The sequence below is a fragment of the Anser brachyrhynchus genome (assembly GCF_964034855.1).
Source record: "Anser brachyrhynchus genome assembly, chromosome: 18".
NCBI lineage: Eukaryota > Metazoa > Chordata > Aves > Anseriformes > Anatidae > Anser > Anser brachyrhynchus.
Genome location: NC_137711.1, coordinates 5,026,895 through 5,047,510, shown reverse-complemented (window position 1 = coordinate 5,047,510; position 20,616 = coordinate 5,026,895). Strand labels below are relative to the sequence as shown.

Here is a 20,616-nt window from a genome sequence, read left to right as displayed (position 1 = left end):
CTATTTACCATGAAGCAAAGCTAATGTGCACATAAATGATTAAAATCATTTTCATCACATGCTTTGCATGACATCTAAGTTTGATATCTAAGACAGTAAGAATACTAAAATATTAACCATAGGAAAAATATTAATAATGGTTGTTTTTATATATATACAATAACTTTGCTCCATAACATTGTACCCAGGGTACAAGAGCAGTACTGATGCTCAAGCATGTTGTTTTGTATAACCCAGTGTTATTACAGAATCTTGGTTTGGCTGGCTGAATTATGCTTAATTTACTGGAAGACAATAGTGTGATAAGGTGTGGTGATATAATTGTGATTGTAGTAGGATGGAAGAACAAATGCAGTATTCCTTGGAGCCTGGTGCTGAAACAGATGAATGGCATGGTGTTGTTTAATACTGCATACACAGCTCAGGCAATGAGAACTTCAGCAGAATTGCACGCTTAAATTCTGTATTTTCATGTTCTTGTATTGTGGCCTACTGACTGTCGACTCTTCTCAGTTTGCTTGAACAGAAGTCTTGTTTCAGCTGTGATGAGATACATCAACGTAGCTCTCCTTAAAGCTCTCTTATATCTATTTTATTGCTGTTTTATACCAGTCTGTCAATCTGTCTCCATTTGGAGATCTCTCCATGCTTTTGTTTGTCAGGTGGCCATCTAAATTCTTGAGAAGTTACTGTCAGTTGAAGGCATACTAATATACTTTGTTCTTGAAATTAAACCCTTATAAAGCGTAAGACATAATAGGGGTCATAGGATTCCAGCCGCACAAAGATAAGTAAGAAATACTGATCTAGGACCCATAGTGCCAAAGCTATGTGGAACAACCTCTGAACTGAAACAAGTTCAGAATATTTTTCAGTTTTGAAACAAAAATAGCAATGTGCTATATAATGTAATTAGAAAAGATTAGTTTTCTAAAATTAGGTGCTACAAGAAGATACTGGTCAAGCAACAGACTAATGATATTTTATTAGCAGAATATTACTAAGTAATAAATGCTTAAAAATTTCATTGCTTTCAGTAGCAAATTCTAATTGGTGTATTTGACACTATGGCACTGTAAAAAAAAAAAAAAAAAAAGTCATGAAAATACAGATTTTAATCCAGACTCCTGATTATTGTGCATTTTCTGATTGTAGTCATGAACATCTCTGTAAAAGACTAGTAAACTTGATGAAATTAGTTTTGAGACTATCATTTAGGTGCTAAAGCTGACAACTTAGAAATAAACAAAAGTTCAGTATAACCAGAGTGGTTTTGCTATTAAAGTAAGTCTGCTATTAAATTGTCTGCAACTACTACAGTAGTTACAGTTGTTTGTTAAAACACTCAGATCTTTATGGATTTTATCAGAGAATACTACTTTACATTACATGGTAATTATAGACTGCTGTCTCTGAAGTGAATTTCCAATACAGTTGTCCTACAGAACACAGAAAGGGAGAACTAAGTCATATGTTCCATCTTTACTACCACATTCCTTAGAGGGTTCCATATGTTTACCTTTAGCTGACTTTAGAATTTTTGTTTTTGTGGTTGCTGGCAAGCAGAGTTGAATTCTTTCTTGCCTATTTCTTTAATAAGGAATGTGAAGCCACATACAAAATAACACTAGAATACAACAGTATGAAGCAAAAATAATCCCCAATGAGATGCATATTTTGAGTAGACATCAGGAATGCTTTGCACCTTTCTTTATTTAGACTGCTAGGCTTAAAAATTCCAAAAGGGGGCAATCTTACCCTCTGCCTGGAAACCTGTAAATGTAATTCGCTTGAGAAAATGCAGCATAGTACTCTCAAAGTTCTCATTTACCTTAGAGAGCTGAAGGTTAGTGCATAAATTATAAAAACATCTTTTAGGCTCTTGGCTTTGTTTTTGAAAATTAAAGGTATTACTGGACTTTAAACTTGATTAACTGCAATATTATGGAAACGTGGCCACTCTCAAAGTGGTTGACTGAGAGAAGCATTTTTTTTTTTAAAAAAAAAAAAAAGCACTTAAATTGTTCTTGGTCATACACAAACCTATGAAGGAGATTTAGGCAAAACATAGAATCTGAAGCTCATTTCTCTCTTTTTTCAGATGATCATCACTTTTGAAATTAAGACAAAAACTCTGTACTCTCCTGAAGGAATGTAATGATAGCCAAATTAGTGCAAGTTGTTTTTTACAATTTTTTATCATTCTGTAGTATAAGTGAGAGAAATAACTTCTTAGAAAAAAAAAAAACTTCATGAAATGTGCTTGCCATTCATTTGTAGTATTTTTTTAAATTATTTTTATTATTATAGAAGAAATATACATATTTTCTTTCTATATGCTTTCTAAATAATGTTGTAGACCTGTCTTTAATAATTTGATGGCAACAATAATTTAACTATAAGAAAAGAAAATGTTTCTTGCATATGATATATATACATATGCAAGCTGCCAAAAATAATATTTCTGTAGATATTTGAAAGCCAATACCAAGCAGTATAGAAGTGTCTTAGGAGAAGAAAGGTGTGAACATAAAGTAATGGGTTAGTTGCAGAAAGGCATCTGCAAGAGTTTGGGAAAATTGACTTTGATATGGGGAAGAAGTGGAAAGTAGCACATATAAAATGGAGAGAGCAGACATGTCCTGGTCACTTGGGGAAAGTGGATAGTTTGCAGGCAAAATGCCATCCACATTCCTTCCCCTTCCACTCTATGCCCATGATGTAATATAATAAAGTCTATTGTTTATCCAAGTCTATATCCCTGTCTTTAATAGTGCCATGTGACTTGAATTTGAAGGAAAAGATGGGGTGTTTTATTAGACCAACAGGCACCATTTGAGCAGAATAAATGACAAATACTCCGTTATAAAATGCATTTGTTACATCTGAAACTGAAATGGCAATTGTTAAGATAAAAAAAGGGTTGTCAATGCTTGTTCTGGATGGAACCTAATGTTGTTAATTAGCCAAATAGCCTATGAGTGAAGAGTGTCTGGTAGCTGTGTAGTAGAGGAAGACAGGCACTGGAAAAGCTGTCAATATTGTTAGTTCATGTGGGCTGGATCAAGAGACAGGCAACTACATAGCTTACACCAAGCAGTTAACTGAGAAAATTGTAATGTGTCATAAAATTAGTGTTTCTGTGAAGTCCATGGTTTCTTCAATATATTAAAATTTTAATTTTAATGAAATGCTGAAGATATTTTCTAGGTCATTTTGAGGGTGAGAGCTGAAGTGTAAGATGGGTTTGGGAAGAAGATATAATGCAAACAACAGTTCAACCTCCTTTGGTTGAATCAAGACGATGTTGAAAAAAGAAGCATTCTTACTCTTGGCTGTATCACAGCATGGCAGAGTCATGCCCTTTCAGTTTTCTCCAGAAAACACTATTCTGATTATTTTTTCTTGCTCTAAGACTGAAAGTCTGCTACGTGTTCATAATTCTGGCATCTCATGGGTAGCCCCTGCCTCAGAAATCAATACCTCCACTGAAATAGACCCAACATGCTGAAGTGAAAGCTCTGGTACCTCAGATGTGCTCCTTGTTAAAGGGCAGATGAGAGCTGTGCTGGCTGGGAAGAAATGGGGAGATACAGCTGAGAGGTCTGTTCTGATCTTGGCCTTATCTTAGATTTAGTGAGAGAACATTTCAAAAATTTGAAAGATTTTAAAGGTTTGAGAGACTTCTGAATGCTGATATGTACGAATTAAAACATTGTTTTTCATTAATTTGTCTTTTCTTGTGCAGTCCAGCCCCAGAACACTGGGAATTCTTATTTTCCCATGATAATGCCACCCTACAGTTAGTCATTGCTACACAGAATCTGGTTAAAGCTGGTAGATTACTTGCAGTAAGAATAGATTACTTGTAGTAAGAAGAGTTGCAGCTTGTGATGTTTGCAAGCTTGAGCTCCAGTCCATCCAGTATGAATAAAGAGGCACAGATTGTCAACCTGTATATGCTGAAGTTGCTCTGACCCCTAATTCACAGCCAAGAATATGGCTGGTACAGTCACAGTTCAATAAAGCGTTGTGGTCGAATATGTTTTCATAAGACGTCAATGAAACTAAAATAAATTATAGTACTACTTTATTTTTATTGTGATAAGCAGTATACATAAGAAATTATTATGATTTTTTTTTCCTCACTTCACATTCATATGGTGTAGACTATTTTAAATCAAGCTACATTTTTTCCCCTCTAGCGAAGATTACCATACCAATTGTCTCACTATCTGTTTACATTCTGGAAAGAGTCATTTGGGATTTTGTCTTTCTGAAATAAATGTTTGCTTATGGATTTTTTTTTATTGTCACATCTATGGCATTTTTAAAGTAAATAGGAGTACAAGGTTTATATTATTTTAAATGTATATTGTATTTGTCTTCCCAACACTGTGGTTTTTAGTACTGTGAATAACGTAGTATGGAGCCAGCCTATTAAACAGCCTGTTTTTGTAAGGAAACTGTTAGTCCACCTACAATATTCTATTGCTTACTGTGTTCTTCCAATATGCTTAGCATTCCACAACCTAAATGATCATTTGTTGAACAAATTCATGCTTTTATTAGTCAAAATACAGAGAAAACAGAGCCCCCCTGTTTCAAGATATTTGCTAATGCACGGTTAATTATCACATATAGCTTACTATAATTCATTTTACAGGGAGACCTCCTGCAGGTAACATACTAGCAGTTTATGAAGCAAAATAACCTCACTATAGATTAGAACTGTTTCACTACTGGTCAGACAGTTGCTGCTTCTAGGCCTTCTCACTTCACATTGCTAATTTGAACAAGGCTTTATTTTTATATTTGTCAGCAGCAAGACTGTAGCATGGTTGTTAAACCTCTCCCAGGCCTAATTAGAGTAGCAATGCTAGCATTCATAATGAATCTCGTGTCCTGGGTTGGAGGAGGTAGCCGTGGTGCTACAGTAGCTTCCTGGCAGACAGTTGCTGGCAGGTTTAAGGTAGCTTGTGGCTTGCAATATTAAGTGACTGTTGAAATTCATTGACTCCACTGCGGCTTATGTGTCTAGATGACAACAAGTTTACACGGTTCTTTTATAGTTACAGCAAATGGGTCCATTTAAATATTTATTAGGTGATTATGGTGATGTGAAATGGAAAAAAATTGCAAAGTACAGTATTGCATGTATAACTGTTTTAACTGTTTGTACAAAATAGGCCTGTGGTATCATTTGAAATTACAGCATCTTTTTTTCCTCATAAATATTTATAGTGTATCAGTAGCTAGGAATGCTAATTTATTTGCATTTTGTTTCTTATTTAATTTGACAGCCATTTGGGTAGCCATTAAAGGCACTCACTCTGATTTGAATGAAGGATATTTCAATCAGCAGCTGAGTGGCATTTTGATTGGTGTGGGTGAAGTTCAATTTTGGGAGTTCTTGCCTTTATGAGACCCAGAAAGGAGTATACCTGTGTGTGCTTGGTGGTAGGAGCACCCACAGAAAGCTTGCTTCTCTAAAAGTTTTACATTTGAAGAATTTGTTGTAATTATTGGATTAAATGCAGTCAATTTGCTTTATTTTGTTCTTCAGCTGCCTTAATCAAATTGGAAAGAACACAACACCAGGAATAAACACTCTGCAAAAATGAACCAAGTGTTCGTACATTATTAACATGAGTTGGATGACTGAAAAAAAATCTATCTCAGGTACATCGATAAAAAATTAAATGCATACAGGAGAAAAGGAAATCCAATTCATTGACAGCTTTGTGGCTGCTGTTTACTTACTCATAGCAGCAGAAGAGACGGGTGTGAATCAATCTCACCCAAGGGCATAAGAAAACATGACAATGATATCCAGAGTTGTCAGAGCAAATGTAGACATTAGAAATGCTCTTAGTGATAATATGGAAAATAGGTATAGTGAGGAGATCTCATGTATGGTACAGTAAATTTAGTCTGAACATATGTGTATGTTTATATATAAACTTAAATATAGTATGAGAGACTTGCTCTTTGTAAAGAGAATAATCAAATGAGCTGGGACAATTTCACTCATGGTGTTATCACTGAACTTTGCTGTTATTCAGACATTTAAATTTGCTGCAAGTGGCTGAAGTAATTTTAATATGTTTTCAGATATTGATCAATGTGTATCCACAGATTTGATCTATGCCTTCTCGATTCAATGCAAATACTTTTTTTGATAGACTCCCATCAATTTTAGCAAGCTTGGAATATGTATAATTTTCTTGTATTGAAAATTAAGTGGAAATTAATTTAATTTAACTGGGCCTGCCCTCCTTGGGTGTTCTATTTGTTTTGCATTCCTTCATTTTCCTTTAGTGCATCTGATTCTGCCATAGTGACTCCTACAATCATCCTTACTCTTTAAGAAAATGCAGACAATTTTTCTCTTTCTTTTGCAAGGGAGTGAGATGAATATTTTTGAAATTTGTAGTAGAAAGAAGCAGAATTGAGGGTTTTGAATAGAAAACAATGAGCTCGTTTGAGATTTAGAAGACTTCCATGAGACTATATGAGTATAGTGAAATTGCCAGAGACCAGCAGTGGGAAGGGAAATATCTTCATTATTGCAGCCAATTTTCTCAGTTTTACTTGAGGAAAGTAGCTGCACAGTCCAGAAACATTGACACCTTCTTGAACTGGAGATGGAGGAGTTTCATATTTTTGAAAATGAGATGAGTTACCCTTGCAAACAGGGTAAGAAAGTTGCAGAAAGAAAAACAGAGAAACTGAGCTGAATTAACTGCCTCACCAAGCTACTGGAATGTCCACAGGCTTCCTTAAGACTTGCTGTGATATGTCTAGGACTGGGATTTAGTCTACTGTATAGAGCACAAGATTAACTGATATTTGGTTACTTAACTAAGACTTATTTCATTACTAGTATCAAAGAAACAAGACAGAAGTTCTTCAGGGATATGTCTAGTGCTGGCTTTAACTCAAGTTTGGTGCCCTTGCTCAAAACTGAGATTGCTAGTGACTGAAGGTTACTGCTACAGTACAAATAGTAAGAACTACAAGTTAGTACTCAGCTGAGTTTGGGATGTTCAATTTCTTTTCTGCTGTGAGAATTTAAAAGCTTGGCTGATAAGTTAGCACATCAATTAACTGTGGCTGGTGATTGGTGATTGTGACTGATACTTGTTCAGATATCAGCTAAAATGACCTTTACACACTCTCGCATAATCTTATTTACTCTTGCAATGCTATGAAGAGAATAGTAACTTTTCCCCTTACACTGACAACACAAAGGAAAAAAATAACTGAAAGTTGTTACTGTGTTCTGATATAACAGCTATTTCATGACACCTTCCACCACCACAGAACACAGCTCAGCACTGCTTTGGGCAGTGGTCTTTGCCTTCTGAATATTATCAGAGAGGCCAGATGCTGTGTGAAGTCAAAGGCTGTCATTCTCACTCATTACCCTGGTTTTTTCATTAAGCTTCTGTTGAATATTTCCCATTTGCGTCTGACTTGGATGTACCTGTTGCAGCTAACATAGCCAAATTGCAGATCCAATTCTGACCCTTAGACAAGGGTGCTATCAAATATATCCTTTAACTCACTATTTTTTCTTGGCTAGCTATACTAAAACTTTCTGTCCAGAGTCCAGGTTGTTTGCTTGCTGTCTGTACAACGAACTTAGACATCTATCACAGGGTCCTGAAGCACCTATCACCGCTTCAGACTTCCTACAGTCTATATAGTAAGTGGTCCATAATTATTTACCTGCAGGTTTCAGAAGTCCTATTAATGCCCAAGATGGTAAGTAAAACTTGCAACACAGGGTAAATATACATTAGTGTCAGGACACTGAAAATGGCTCTGTTCTTGTGCATACACAGTAACCTTCAGTCTTCAGGGCCGCTGATCTGATTCACAAGCACTAAATTCATTTAAAAGAAGACGAAAGTGGGGAAAAGAACATTCTTTAGCTTTTTAGCCTGGAAGTTCTGTGCTACTGTTTGCTCAGATTTTCCAGCGAGATCACTTCCTGAATGGGGCTTAATATGAATAAACGTTCTGAGAGACAGGTTCAAAAGCTAAGCATGCAGAAACTGTCCGGTTTTGCAGTATCCCATTGGTGATAACGCTGAATTTAGTTAAAGTTTTTCAGTAAGCTCAGAAAATTTTACACTTGCAACTCAAAATAAGATAAGCTTTTATTATATATTGCTTGATAAGTTTCATTAAATGCTTAATTTTAACAATTCTATTCAGATTTTAAAGGACCTTATGTATTTATCCACCTTGTGATTTCAGTAGAACTATTTAGGGTGAATAGACAAACGCCAGAACTTCATTCTAGAAGTACCTGCCAGATTACATGGCTTCATCTCTTTCAAGTACTATTGCAAAGAAAGTTTGTAAAATATCTAAAGTAGCATGGCTATCATCAGTTATTTTAATGGTAAATTTGTGTTCTCATTAAAGACCAGGATTCTGTCTAAACACAGTTCTCCTCCCCCATCAGTGCAAGCCTACCTTGGAAAAGAAATGTAAGATAAAAGTAACAGACACCTGGTGGTTTATCCTAGGTCTTGTATAGTAGTTTTTGTTGACAGTAGTTCTTAATGAATTAAGAAAGAATGTCTTTCTTACGTCCATTCACCACTTGTGATTAGTCCTCAAGTTAGATGCCCCTCTCACTATTACTTTATTGAGTAACTAAAATTGTTTATGCTGCATAATAAAACTATCTTAGATACAGGTGTAGTGCAAACAGACATTTCCTAAGTATAGTAGAAGCATAAAGTACAAAAGTTTATGAAGACCAAATATAAGAAGCACAACATAACTGGTCAAAGTAAGCTGCTGTTTCCTCTGTAGCCTGCTAGTTGAACTTCAGAGAAATATCCAGGAACAACCTTGGAATCCTGCTAGCTACAGATGTGACATTTTTTTCCCCCTGATTTTTAAGCAGTGATAAACACTCCATTAACTGCCCTCTTCACTAGTTAAAGTGGCATCCAGGTGTCACTTTCAGTTCCTGCAGTACGTGCACAACCCTGGTCTCTCAAAGCTTCTTTAATAAAGCAGATGTTGCATCTCTTGTCTGGCCTTTCCTAGTTTTAAGGATCTTTGATCAATATCAGTCTAGGTTTGGGAGATCAGCACTTGCTGTAGCATGGCAAAATGAGGTTTCTTTTTACAGTATCAGGGCAAATAATTTTAGACAACCAGTAGCACTATAAACTATATACTATCTCTATGCCTGACACTGGGAAATAGAAATCCATTTTTTCAGTTGAATGAAAAATAGGAGGTCCAAGTGTCAAAATCTCAGCACTAGAACAAGTTGGAAGCTTTCCAGTGGAACATTTTTCTCTCAGCTAATGCCAGTTCACCAAAACCTAACACGTTGCATGAAAATGTCTATTCCAATGAAATTTTTGATGGAAATGTGCTTGGTTTCCTGCCAGCTCGCCCGCTTTTCCCAGCTCTCAGCTCCCCGGCATCTCACCTGGAATAGAGCCAGAAAGTCAAGTTTCTTCACGTTCTTGGCCTGTTTGGCAGACTGCCACAAAGGATGGGAGTCTGGGCTCCTGAAAGTGGACAAGAAACCTTATACATGCACATACAACCATACACATACTCTCACAGGTCATTTAAATCCATGTCAGTTCATTCAAAGTAAAGAAGTAAAGATTTTTTTTTATTTATTTTTTTTACATAGAGGGTCTTTTAAATATGACCCTCCTATGGAAAATTTCTCATGTTGGAATTTTCATTCCAAGTTGTAACTGAAAAAATTGGGGAATATGAAAAAAATTCCTCATAAGGGAAATTCTGGTTCCTGTGCAACTGCATGTTGCACTATCATCATTGAGGCTATCAGCAGTTCCATCTGCACCTCTTTTTCATTGCATAACAAGATCTGTATTTGTACCAGGTAAGGTGTTCACATACTTAACCTTAACAAAACAAGATGATATTTTTAGAGTTTTCTAAATATTTATTTTAAAAATTCCTCTTAGGATGTATTAAATAAGTCATGTAATCCTGTCTTGGTCACTAACTTTAGTCTGTGGACTGAGGGGGCAGTGAGTTTCAATGTCGTTTGCTGAATAATGAACAGAAAATAGGCATATATACTGAAATTCTGTCTGAGAGGTCCCTGAAGCAGGAGCACTGTAGTGTACTTTTCCATAGCCTCATTTCATGCACTGCAAACTGCTCAGTTGCTTGTTATACGTAAGTAAATAAATAAACTTCAATCACACTGTGTTAGGTAATTTCTGACTGGGGGGATGTGTTCACGTCTGAGACAAAAAGCAGTTGATTCAAGTAGCCATTAATGAATTCCTTTTCTGATTATTCTTAATACCTTGGATTAGCATAACAAAGTCAGACTCTTTAGGAGATCAGTACTTGAAGCAGTTAATTTTTCAACTGAGCTTTTGAGAAGCTGGGATTTATAGTAGTAGATAAACTTCTTACTATTTCATCAAAGAAAGGTTCCTGAGTAGAATTCCACTTCTGTGTAAAGTGGTGCTGTGGTCATCAAGTCTCAGACCAACTACTAGTCCACCAAAAAACTGCTGCCTTTGTAATAAAAGGAAAATGTTAAATGTTCTCCAAAGCAAGGGAACATTTTTCCTGTATAAGACGCTAAAACTGCTATTAAAGAGATAACATTTATTTCATAGTCAAAATAAGGGAGAAAACCATGAGTGGTTCCTTTTTGTAGCGGGCATTTTGTAGCAGAGCTGAATTGATACTGTCCCTGGCTCTTTCATAAAATTTCAATGTGATTTGAATCTCTCCCAAAGCCCTTTTATTCTGAATAAATAAAATGGGATTGATCGGCAAAATACTCAAGTATTAATAATAGAAAAAAGTGAGTAAAAAGTGTGTTTGTAGAAATTTTATTTCAGTCCTAAAAGCTGTCATCTCCCTTACTGTGGCTGCACAGAATCCCAATATTCTTTGCTTGCATTAACCTTAGCATCAGTCTAGCAATAAGGAGGTGAAAATGGGATATTTGTATGTATATATAAAGGATTGAGCAATTCAAATCAACCCTCTGAAAGGAATTTTTAGAATTAATAAAATCATAACCTTTTAAACTGGTTTCACATGAATTGTTCCTTATTAAAAATGATGCAACAGAAACCTGCATATTAATGGCTGTTTTCTGATGTCCCTAAACTGAACTCTTTGTTGCCCTCTCTAATCTCCTAATCTTTTTGCAAAGGAGAGTAGAAAGGCCTCTCTACAAAGCAACCTCGACTGCTTTATTTGAGTCGTTGGGGTGAGAGGAAAAAGGCGGGGGGGGGAGCAACACATATCATGCTGTAAATACAATTCTACATGTGCAATGAAGTGACAGCTGAATTCTTCAGGCCTTTATGTCAAAGAATCGGTGCTGGACTGTGGTGTGTAAGCAAAGACGTCTCGTATTGTTATCTGACCAGTGTAAGAGCAACAACCTGACTGAGGGGAAAAAATCAACTCTCCTGAAAATAGAACACTGGCACTGACTTTCCTCAGGAACTACCTTTCATAAAGTGAAGTGCGGCTCCTTACAGTAAGACTGAACTAGTTCTGACCTCTGTCCACTGTTGCAGGCACTCACAGCTGCTCTCTGGTGGAATGAGAAAAATTTGATTTCCATACAGAAGTGCATCATTTCTGATTTTGAACTTTTGTCTGCTCATTCAGACATGACCTTACAAATTTTTCTGATTGTTCTCTGGATGTGTTAGGGACTGAGTCTATGCTTGAAAATTTGGATCTGGATCCAGGTCTTTGGCTGTTTCTACCCCATAGTATTAAGGTAGAAACAAGTAATTGTACAGAAAAAGAAAACAGTCACAGTATATTTGGGATACTGTTTTTCATGTCACCTCAAAGAGAGAGAGAGATGATTGTTTTGTGCAATGCATATTTTACTGCATATTTTCATACAAAGACTGATATTCTGAATGCAAACAGAAAGTTTGAGGTTAGATTCCAGGTGTTTGTCTTCCCAATATAATAACCTTCACAACAATTTCTATTAGATCTTATTGTTATATGACCCCAAACTCACAGATAAATCACCTTTATCCGGAAGCATGCATCCTGATGTATTTCTTAAAAGCAAGGAGGGAGACAGATACAAAACAGGGATCCCTAGCTTCATATGCTGAATCGGACTGAGACCAATGGCCTGTACAGAAGGTAAATTCTCAAATATTTGGGGTCCAGGAGCACAGAGACAATGCAGTGCTGGCCCAAAGGGAAGAGAGGCAGCAGAGAGAGAGAGCAATCACCAAGAACGGAGTTAAGGATTCTGGCTTGGATTTTTATAGGAGCTTATGGAAGTAAAGACATCTCTCTGCTATAGTCTGTCGTGAGTACCTATTAAATACTTATATTTGTTGCTGTTGATCTCTTTCCATTTGCTGTAGTAAATTGTATCTGGTTTCTTGATCTATCTTGCTGTAGCTCCCAATAGCTGATTACAATAACTAAATTAAACTGTCTGCAGTGGTATATCGTCCCATCAGATGGCACAGATGAGTTCTACAGCCTCCCTGGAGTCACCCCAAATCAACTATTAATAGCTGATTTTAATTTAAGAGTTCCTAGGCATCTTCATTTTTGCTCTGGTCCTAAGATACTCCAGAGGGTTTTTTCTTCCTGAAATTGTTGTGCTGTTTTCGGTACTTAAGAGACAGACTCCAAACGAAGCAGCCGTTCTTAACCTATGCAGACAAAGGGAGTGGTTCCCTTAGCAACAGGAACCATGTGGAGGTTCTCAGAGAGCTCTCTTTTCCCCCTACTCGTGTTTTCTTTTAACTCAACATTTTGCACAGCATCTTGCATGGAGACTCCGACAGCTGGGCTGGAGGCAAACAGTTCTTCCGTGTCTACCTAACCAGTGCTCGAAAGGCAATTGTTCCACGCTCATCAGACAGAAAAAATGATAATCATGGGTAAGTGAACTGGCACACAATCAGAGTTCATGCTGTGGAGGGGGAAAGTTTACTGGCTGGCAACCAGAAGCGTCCAGCACTTACCAGTAGGCATGTATGTTTGAAAGAGGAGTACTAATATGATGCTTACCTTGTTTACCATTTTGATCTTATATCTGCATTTAGCAATTCAGGGCTTTAAAACATTAACACAACTGGGTTCTAGTCCTAAGTGTGCTACTGACTTCCTTTATAGCCCTGGACATGTCGCCTCACCTATCTGTTTTCCTTCCCCATCCACTTAATGGAGATGATACACCATGAGGATGTTGAAAGGACTGTGAACTACTGTAGAAATATACCCTATTGCTTGGCAAAATTGTATTTGCTTTTGAAGTTAATGATAATATGTGCAGAATCTGAGATAAAGTATTCCTCATTTATTGAAGATTTAACTAAACTTTTCTGTAGATTGATCAAGTTGCTTTTCTTCGTGGTGCAATATCTACAGATACAGGAGATATGTGCATATGCATAAAAAAATGTGTATAATGGTGTATAAATTACAGAAATAGAGCAGTTCATTTCCCTCAAAATAGCTATAGCATTGGTAAAGTTGTAGCTGTGTTTCAATGAAATCCAGCATATTATAAAATAATGGAAATTAATCTGCGTGCTTTGAAGTAAACACTTGTTCTGCTGTCCCTGAGGTGTTATATATTACAAGAGCTCTTGCCAATGTCAGTTGAAAAGCTTAATGCATAAACTCTGTAAGTTTGCAATCGTTTTATCTAAAAAGAGACATCTGAGTTCATCTGATTTTAAGCCGGTTATTTTGTGGGAGACTTACATAAGGGATGAATTTGTCTCCTCTGCTCACAATTTTTCATCACATTTGAAATAAATTTCAGGCATTTGAATTCGTATTTTGACAAATAGTGCTGCATACTGATCATTTGGATGCAGGCTTCCTTTTTTTCCACACCTACAGATGAATCTCCTAATGTCGCATTGAATGCATTTACCACTACAGGCAACTTAGTTGCTCTAATTTCAAATGTGATTACTGCAGAAAAAAAAATAGTCATTGGCAACTACATGCGCAGTAACTGCAGAAGTGTCATGCATCAGCTATCCACAGTCATGTCAATAATGTTCTCATAATACTTTTCCTATTCCTTGGCAATGCTAATCATCTGCGTATCACTTGCTATGTACTTGTACAGCACCTAGTACCACTGAGCTCTTCCTAGATGAGCACAGGTTCAAATGGTCATAACACTTCCTTTTGCATGATCATTTACAATTTTTCTCTTAGCTTCAATTTAAAGAAAGAAAAATAGCGATGTTTGCACCTTTAAGAACAATGTTAGCTTTTATGTCTGAATAATGATGAAGGCAATAATGTAGTATAATTGAAATTAATTGTTTCTCTTTTCTCTCTACGTTTTTGTTTCCCTTCTTTTATGCACTACTTCAAACAGTATTTCTGCACGAATCAGTTATACCAGCTAAAGTACAGAGTTAAAATATTTTACATTTAGCAGGCAGTGTGAGTTCCAAATTATAGTTCAGTACATATAACTTGTAACAGGTGAAGAGCATCCATTGTATCATCCTTTTAGTTTTTTTAAGAAAAGATTTTAAGTTATTACAGATTGATGTTCTTGTTTCCCCCATCTTTATTTGGTGTCTAGTTCTACAATTCCCTTGTTGGTCACTTACCCTATCTTTCTGGGTAGAAAATTTTCATTCTGGTAAACAAAAATGTCAGTCCTTTTGCCAGACCTGCTATTAGTGATTTTGTATGAATAAGCCAGAGAGGCACTTTGAGTTACTTCAGATTTAATGTTTGTACTGCTGTTAGTAGTTCTACTGTGCCTTTCATCTAAGCATTTGAAGTACACTGTGAACATAAACGAAGCATCCCCAGAAATCTGGAGACAAGGAAGTAATACTAAGGGATCACTTCACCCAGAAACTAAGAAACTAAGTAAATAACAAGAACTCTAACAATATACAAAAGAGCTATATGTCTTAGAACTGGAAGTAAGGATTTGATGAAGAAGTAGATTAGATTGCTACCAACACCTATGTCAATTTCTTGATGCTTCACATATAGAACACGTATATAGAGTAAGCTGAAACTGAGAAAAAGTGGATTTTAGTCTTAAAGATTAAACGAATGATAATTGGCCTATAGGAAGAGTTAAGAGAAGCTTTATGCAGCTGGCAGCCAAGAATTTGGATAAGTTTCATGCTTTTAGTGAGGATAATCACATACAGATTAAATTTCAGGATTTTACCATTTTTATGTGCATATGATTTTTCATCACTAAGTAAAAGGCAAGGCTTTCAATGTGAGTAATTCTTTTTTTCAGTCTGATTTATTCGTTAAAGGATCAGCAGCCATAACTCCTCCAAGATACCTCTGGTTCAAAAGTAAACCATATATTAGTTCATGCATAGATCATGGCTTTTTATATTGTAGTCCTGAAACAAGGACTGGTGTGATAGTCTGGTGTGATATTGCCCCTAGCAATCTGTCAAGATTCACCTGATCATTGCTGAAATACATTATCATGTGCAAGTAGACAGAGGGCATCCTCTTCTGTAAAAACTTTTCAGAATCTTTTCTAGGGAGAGCTAGAAAACCTAGGAATTGTGAATGGCTCTTACACATCTGTTTCTAATCCTGGAATTGGTCTGGAATTTTCAGAGCCTTAAAAGATTTAAGAAGCCAACACTAGTTACCATATACAGTCTGTAGCGGCTGTTCAGCAAAGTAGCTAGTCTTGATTCTTGTATCATTTAAGTGCTGATTCTGGGTACATCTACATGGCAAACTTGGTACCATAGCTAGAGAGATGACGAGTCCATGGAACTAATATCCCAGCTTGTTGTGTATATAGATGGAGGCCCTGAAACTAGATAAAGCGCCCCAAGTCTTTCACTACCCTGACATCATTTTTAGTCATGTTGTATCACTGAGCAAAATGCAATTGTTACGGTAGCATATGCTAGTGTACACCTGCTGACACAGGTTACAGCAGTTCTGAAAACGCTGCAGCAATTGGTTTAGCTTGTTCCATGTTGATGAGAAGACAAACTCTCTAAAGAACCACAAGAACAACCTGGCTTTTAAGGTGAACTAAATCTAGTACCTTCATGCCTTCAAATTGTTAACCAGGCCTCCTGTGTCTTGAAGTCTTTTTCAAATTCATAAATATAATACATATGAAAAGACTGAATGTTTCTTCTCTCTACTTGAATGCTATCAATAGATTCTTAATGGACGGCCCTAACGAGAATCAGTACGACTTCCTCACACCCTCACTTGCGATCATTTGCTTCTATTATTTCTTAAGTCATGAGGTTTGTGGAGTTTGTTTTTTTCCCATCATATGAAAAGTTGATTTTACTTCTTTATCTGCTTTTGTTTGTAGATGTTGCCTATTCTTACTTCCTTTCTCTTATTCTTACATTCAGTGCATAGAATCCTTTATTTTCCCTTCTCTTGCTACATTTTCAGTACCATTTTAAGAAAGTACATAAATGTGTTTTTGTAGAGTCTGCTATGTGGAAGCTATTCTTAATTTTAATAGATGTAGTCATAGGTTTATCCTTCAGATCCTAGTGTATTGCCTGGGACTGTTGCAGGAAAAAAATAAGTGGCATGGTCTTAAAAATAAACAATAAACATTTTATCACTTCACTGTCCCTTCTTCTCTGTCTCTAGAAATAGTTCTCTTTGATCTAAAAACTAAAACAAAGACCTGAAAAAAGTCTTCACTGATTTTGTATCCTTCTTTAGTGTCATATTCATGCCCATGTTTTAAGGATCACCTCATGTTTGATTCACATCAAGTTCATTCCATAGTAGTAAGCCTTGAAAGTTTGGAATGCCTTTTGAAGGAATATCTTGAAGTTAAGTATGAACTTTAAGTCTAAACTTGCCTTCCCCAGAAATATATCAGAAATACATATATAATGGCACTGAGTCAAGGATTAGATTCCTGCTTAAAGGCAGACAGACAGTGAGCTGAGGAAGACAGAGATCTGCAGAAGGTTCCTAAAACACCTTTTTCTAATTTCTTTCTTAAAAAGGCTAATGTCTCCTTTTCCTTTTGCATTCTGACAGTGTCAAAATTAATGATCTCTGGATTTAAATTTCACATGGAATCATGCTGAGAGTATGTACCTGAATCCAAGTTTCTTCTAAATACAAAGTTGCTGCAGCTTTTGTTCAGAGCTAATCCTTGTGTGAATCATATGGCAACGCTCAGCATGCCTGTTCTCCTGAAGATGTTCCTTTGAGGTCAGCAATTGTCTCAAGCAAATATTTGCCAGTTCATAAATCTCTGCTTGTATAGGCTGGATTCTATAGCCTCTCTTTTTGGGGGCAGTGCAAGATTATACAATAGCTATCATGCATCACCAGGGGAGTAACAAATTCTTTTGGAAAAGGACACTATATATTCAGACTGAAACACAATGTTGTAGCCAAAGTAAGTTTTAGATCAGATTGTCACTTGAAATGGATAGAGATTTCAAGTCCTACATTTTAATGACTAAAATAATATGTTATGAAAGCTGACATATGTAGTCAGTGCACTTTTGAAAAGCAAAGGGAAAAGTCTGAAATATTTCACTGAATGTTTGATTTTAGGGCTTGAAGTTTCCGTAATAATATTTTAAATTGTAACTGTTTTTCAAAAATAATTATAATAAAGTGTATCAAATTTGTTCAGAAGTTACCATTGAACTAGAATTACCATTTAGCTAGTTGTACCACTTGAAAAGTATATATATCACTAGGCATTTTATATATGGAAAATTTGATACATGACCGCTGCAAAAGGATATGGAAAAAAAATACCATTTTTATTGGATTCTGTCTTGTATGACAGTACTTTTTGGCTCATGAATAAAGGTAATAATTCAATTTCTATTTAATAAGTAGCCAGAAAGTTATTCTTTAACAATAATCAACATAGCATTTTACTTTGAGTTGGAATTTAAACTAGATGATTGGTTGTTAGGAGCTCTTAAAAACCAAATTTGCAGACACATAAAATATCCCATGTCTAATTAGGTAATGTTGATAATGTTAACTGTGACCTCTGTTGTATAATTCCTTTTGTATAATCCTAGCACTCTTCACTGAGGCACTGCAACTACTGCTACAGGCGTGACGTTTTAGGCATTTTAAAAACTCTGTAAGATGATAGGAAAATGCAGTTTTGGAGAGCATACTGGATTCTGAGTAATGTAAAAAAAAAAAAACAGGGTAGAGGTTAAAAGTATTTTGGAGGAGCTGAAATTTCTTTCGTTTTGCCAATGGCTGTTCACAGTTTGGTGATAACTACTGCTCCAGACTGCTCCCATCCTCTCTCGTTGTTGTCTCCATTGAACAGCAGCAGTTCTTTACTACTCTATTGAAGGAACAAAACAGAATGGCAAAAGAGTTTCTCTAAGTGATATCTGCTGTTGTTGTCCTATGGCTATTTATTTACACCCAAGGTATACAGTAATAGAGCTGGGAAAGTATTTGCACTGAGCATTGCCAGTCCTCACAGCCTGGTTCTTGTGCCTTAAGATTAGAGTTAGGATTATATTTATACTCATGATTCAAGAAACAAAGAAGGAACTTGGATAGGGAGAGGAGAGAATCTACAGGAGGATGGTAATGGGAAAAGTAAAAATATTTTAGCCTATGACCTGCTAGTCTACCGGGCTATTTGGTCACAGAGAACAGTGTGCCTTTGCAGTCAGAGGTGGCTAAGTGGGAGGTAAATGTATGTGGTTCTATCCACCATTTGTATCTTGCAGCTAAATATTATTTATAGATATTAGATAGTTCTCTGCCTGATAGTTTGCTATGAACTCTGTTCAGGTTTCTGGTATTCTTTTTTAAAGGATGATTAATTGTAAACGTTTTATATGATTTATAAATGAACTCCCCTGCAGGAATCTGTAGAGAGAAGAAAGGTAATGGTAATGCATTGCTTAGGTATGATGCTGAGAACCTGTACTTTGAGATCAAGCATATTTGTTGCGTGTGATTTTTTTCATTTGAAAATTTTTGCTGAACTTAATATTGCTATTGAGAAATGTGATGTTTCAGAGTTTTTATTTAAGTTGTTGACATCTAGTGTATTTAGTTATAAACCCAGCACAATCTACGAATTGTGTGTCTCAGACTTACCCTCGCAAACGCTTACTCATGGATCTTGCCTCATCAAGATCAGCTGTCTGAAGTGTGCATATTGGGTCTTTCTTGCTTTAAATCAGTGAGTTAAGAAAGACTGCTGTGTTCAGGACACTGACCGATGTATGCATGTTAGGAATAAAATGTAATATGCCATACTTCTTTCAAAGTACTCAGCCTACTTTGTTGGGACTTTTATCCTGCTCACAAAGCTTGCCTTACGGGACCTGGTTTCAGCAGTGATGGGCTTCCCAACAAGTGGCTAGATTGTCTAGTCCATGTTACTTAGGCCACTATGTTCCTCAAATAGGTTTTTTAACATATCATGGGATTTCAAATTAATATTATAAAGGGGTTTTGTGAGGGAAAGGAAATATAATCCAAATCCTCTGAAGTTAATGCAAGTTTTTTTTGTCTGATTTCAATGAGCTGTGATTTTAGCTTCCGAAAGCTGTTTTGGAGAATTAATTAGCTTATTTATACTGATATCTCTTTTATGAACCTGATAATGTGTTTTCTGTCTTACAATGGAAAGATGTTGTACTGAAAGTCATAGGGTCTTCATGATCAGAATCGTGAAATTTCCAGTACCCAGCAGCTGGGCATGCAGTAGCTCATGCTTCATTTTGCTATTCTTTTATCATTGTCCAGAAAGAAAAGGTTGAAATTATACATAAAACCCAAGACATACAACTCATCAGACACTGCATTGCAATGGAACTAAGCAGTGTCAGCCGTTTATCATGTCTCTACCACTACTTACTATAATCACACGTAACTATCATCTCTTCACATCACTGTTTCTGCTGTGACTTATTCGTGCTGAAACCTTGAGGAGGAAAGAGTTCTCTTACTGAGTGGGTGTCTGTAGAACATATAGCCCCAGTTTCACCAGGGGCCTCTTGATATTACAGTAATAAAAATAAACAATTAAAGTCTAGAATAATTGTTTTAATTAGATATTTTAGAGCTGACCAAGTGCAGATTATAGTAGAAATGTCTCATGTAGTCTGCTGTACAGGGTACAGAGTAACTGGTTTGTGTCCTTAAACTTGACAACAATATTCTTTCCGACTGGAGTTATTAACCTGTATTCCCCACAAGAACTGAAATGTAACACCAGTATGGTTACAAACATAATAAAACTCCATTCCATGTTTCCATGTATTACTGAATTGTTTTATTTTGAAAAAGTTTAATTATTCTCTAATGTATCCCCTCTCCCACTCCATAATCTGTAACATTAAGGATCTTGACAGATCATAATTCAGACTTTGCTCTTTATACTTTTTCTTTTTTTTTCTTCATACTTCTGTATTAGAAGAGTAAGAAGAATTCTCTTATAGATCCAACCTTTTTCTTCCTTCTGGAAGTTCTGGTTTCTGTTCATAGTTCTCTGTTCTGCAGAGTTGATAAAAATATTCATTAACAGTTGGTCATTTGTAAAGTTCCAGTTTTCAGCTGGTGAAAACTTTCAGTTTTACTAAATTTGTGTTG

At 36.1% G+C, this 20,616-nt stretch overlaps 1 protein-coding gene across 8 annotated transcripts in view; it reads left to right on the top strand.

The window, feature by feature from the left end:
- The window catches only part of ANKFN1 (ankyrin repeat and fibronectin type III domain containing 1), a 152,351-nt gene that overhangs the window by 13,023 nt on the left and 118,712 nt on the right, over positions 1-20,616 (top strand). For 5 of the 8 annotated variants that reach the window (XR_013940721.1, XR_013940722.1, XR_013940723.1 and 2 more), the window contains exon 1: positions 11,260-12,929. The exons of 1 other annotated variant lie outside the window; for it this stretch is intronic. The gene's annotated coding sequence lies outside the window, so the exon portion shown is untranslated. Of the gene's footprint in view, positions 1-11,258; positions 12,930-20,616 lie in introns of those variants that run through there. 2 more of the 8 variants (XM_080561187.1, XM_080561188.1) reach the window with 1 other exon arrangement.